At 36.9% G+C, this 3,848-nt stretch overlaps 1 pseudogene; it reads left to right on the top strand.

Moving 5' to 3' along the window:
- Window positions 1-1,670: 1,670 nt before the first annotated feature.
- LOC147972331 (uncharacterized) lies at window positions 1,671-3,321 on the top strand (annotated as a pseudogene).
- Window positions 3,322-3,848: the final 527 nt, after the last annotated feature.

The raw sequence follows: 3,848 nt of genomic DNA, 5'->3' as shown, positions 1-3,848 counted from the left end.
CTGCCACTGTGGAGCTTTGCGGTTCCAATACGAGGGGCCTGCATTTTGTTGCAGGAAGGGAAAAGTTGGTGTATTTACTCCAGAGGTTGATGAAGAGTTGAAACGATTGTTCACAAGTCAGGATGATGAGGATGCAAAATATTTCAGAGAGAATATACGGTATTTCAACTCCCACTTCTCATTCACCAGTCTTGGAGTCACCCTTGATCGTCGAGTCAGCACTGCGGCAGGAACAGGTGTATATACATTTCGTGCCTGTGGGGGATTGTACCACGCTCTTGATGATTTGTCGTCTGGTGATAATGACCCTCGGCATTTGCAGCTATATATTTATGATACGGATGAAAACTTGCTTCACAGAGTTAAGAGGTCTCCGGATCTTAGGCTGGATCTCATACGGAAGATTCTAACAATACTAGAACATAACCCTTATGCTCAGGTTTTGAAGAGCCTTGGTGCTGTTCCGAATCTGGATGAATATAGGATCTCACTAAACACAGATATCAACCTCGATCAATGAAGGTACAATGCGCCAACTACTTCTCAGGTTGCAGCAATATGGGTTGAAGGAAGCGACCCACATAAAACCTTTGATAAGAGTGTTGTCGTATATGGTAAAGGAGACCGTCCCCTGTATATTAGAGCATACCATGGCTGCTACGACCCTTTGTCATATCCACTGTTCTTCCCACGTGGGGAGATCGGTTGGAATCGTTTGATGCCATATATTCAGTTAGTCGATGACACAAACCAAGTTCCAGTAGATGAGTTTGCACAACAGAACCCAGCCTATGGTTTTCCTTCAGGTATGATGTTCAAAATTGGTATATATCACTCTCTATTATTTAAATTAAAACTTATGCAGGCATCCATCTTTCAGATGATAACGTGATTAGAGAACAAGTTGGTCATAACGCACAGCATGAAGAGCAACCCACTGATTTACCTGAAGGTATAGGTCGTCATTACTACTTCTATTATTCTCTAAATTAAAACTTATGCAGTCATCCATCTTTCAGATGATAACATGCTTAGAGAACAAGTTGGTCATAACACACAGCATGAAGACCAACCCACTGATTTACCCAAAGGTATAGGTCGTCATTACTACTTCTATTGTTCTTTAAATTAAAACTTATAGTCATCCATCTTTCAGATGATAACATGATTAGAGAACAAGTTGGTCATGACGCACAGCATGAAGACCCACCCAAGGATTTACTTGATGGTATAGGTCGTCATTACTATTTTTATTATTCTTACTTATGGTTGCGGCCAGCAGAGAGCTCCGGCGGCTGTGGATGGGGATTGGGAAGGGGAGGGGCGGCCAGGCTGTGGATTTGGAGGACTGAGTGAAGAATGGGGAAAAGATAAGCGTGAGGGGAGGGGGCGGTGGTAGGTTGACTCAGTTTTTTTTTAATCTCTACTAAGCCAGTGACCCATTGTAAGTGAGTGTGGCATTTTTTCCAAACAAAATCCAAATGTCTTTAGATTTCAAAGGGCATGTCCGGTTCACATGCTGCGTGGGTGAAATTTTTGTTTTCATCGCGGCTTGTTATAATCATGATCATTTGATGATTTAAAAAAATAATATGAATCCCTTTGAAAATGATAAAAGTGGATGATAAATTTGAGTTTTGTAATCATGCAGGTCATCTTGTGGTCTGTGGATGATAAATTTTATGGAGTACTTCACAGGAAATATTTTGTCTGACATTCCAACACAAGTATTTTTCACTCTGTATCATTATACTTATTCTATGTTGTATCACTATTTAACTCTTATTACTATTTTAATAGAAACATATGACAGATTTTAGAACAAAACTAGCTGTCATTTTAGTGGACTCGGAATTGAATGATGATAACATAAGAAATCGAGACATGGAAGATGACGACAACAACACAGATCCCACGGAATGTATGATTCTGGATACACCTCCTGAGAATTTCTAAACATCAAATACATCAGGAGAAGTCGAGCTAATCTCGCAATCATTTATACTTTCATCGTCTGTCAAACCAACAAACAATGATTTAATCGATGAACTATGCTTGTTCATCAGCATGGTTGATGATGTCGCTGTACTAGAGTAAGCCATATTTTTTTAATTCATTTTGTATTATTCCAATAAATTACTCTGATGTCATTATAATTGAAAGTATTTCAACTTTACAGGAGCGAATGGGTGAAAAGCTCTGATCCGTACCCTATTAGCTTAAATTTGAGACAAATAAAAAACATATTGAACAATGATGAATACATGGATATACATTGCTTTAATATGGCTGTGCGGATACTAGCGCGCCACGAAGTCCAGCTTCTCAGAGACATTCCATCTCACTATATGGATCTGAACTTTTGTGTAAGTTACTATAATCATGTATTACATTTTTTCTCATTGCACTAATATTTTCTCATTCTTATTTTAGTCGATGTTCCACTATGCACGAGACTCAAGTCATCGTGAAAATGTGGAAATTGCTACATTGAAACGGTTGTTTCATAGTTGGCCTGACAGTAATGATTATCATATCTCACAATGTAATACGGTAAGATTTTAATTTTTCATCTCTAACAGTGCTTTGTTTGGTCTTAATTAATATTCCATTTATTTCTAAACTATCTCATCATTGCAGATTTTATTGCCTTGGTATATGTTTGGGCTATTTCTATTGTTTGTGTTGGATCAAAACAAAAAAGTTGTCTCAATTTTTGATCCGATACCAATACCTACTTTGGGGAATAATGTACTTAAAATTGTGGTCGACAACCTAAACCTTGCGCTTGAAGTTGCAAACCCTGCATTCAAGGATGATATCTCTAAATGGGAATGCATAGTTCCTGTTGCTCCAACAAATTCACATTGGTATGAATCTTTTAAACGCATTACAATATTAATTGATTCATTCGACTCACATTATGTGTTTATTTCATACATGCAGTGCCCTGTCCGGTTATTTGGTTTTTAATTACATGCACTCATTGTGCGATGGAAAACTATATTTTCCCATACCCAACGTAAGTATTGACACTATGCTTATTTGTATACACATTGCACATGCAACTTGTTACAACAATGTTGTATAATGCATATGTAGGATGGTTTTCAGTTGAGGAAGCAATTTTTGGTGCATCTTTTAAAGTATGAAGAGAACGAAGCTCAAAACAATATCCCATACATTGAACGAAGCATCATTGATCGCATCTATAGATGGACCTTCATTGCTTCAAAAGGTGGACCTTCAAGACATGCTTAGTTGCGGTTTTTAAAATATATTTTTGTAATAGTTATAATACAATTATTATGTGACAGTGAATTTTATGCGAAAGCATGTTTCTGGATCATGTGTTACACACACGCTCATATCGTTGTGCATAAGACACATTTAAATGGCTTGGTAAAAGAACTCACTAAAATAAAAATTAGCACGTGTTGGATCAGAAATATGTCAAATTTTTTGAAAATACAATTTGAAAGATAAAACAACATTTCGGATCAATCTGAAAATTTTGTAAAAAAGCATATAAACTTGTTTTATTTGAGACGTGCGTTGCACGTGCATGCTTACTAGTGCAGGTAAATTGACAACGACCGTGCTACACTGCCACCTTGGCACGTCGATGTCATCGTTTTGCCAACGTCAACCACATTGAGTCATTTCCTCATCAAGCCAACCTCGTCCCCACACCGAGTGGACCTCTTGTGCATTTTTTTTACATTTGTTACATCATACAACAAAATGAAAGATTTTTTAAAATTTAATTTATTTTTTAAATATATGTAAAAAAGTGCACATACAAAAAACTTAAAAAAATAAATAAACATTTGTTACATCTGCAGATA

Source organism: Triticum urartu, chromosome 5A (genome assembly GCF_056163025.1).
Source record: "Triticum urartu cultivar PI428250 chromosome 5A, HENAU_Tu73, whole genome shotgun sequence".
In the NCBI taxonomy this organism is placed as follows: Eukaryota; Viridiplantae; Streptophyta; class Magnoliopsida; order Poales; family Poaceae; genus Triticum; species Triticum urartu.
This window is presented reverse-complemented; position numbering and strand designations above follow the sequence as displayed.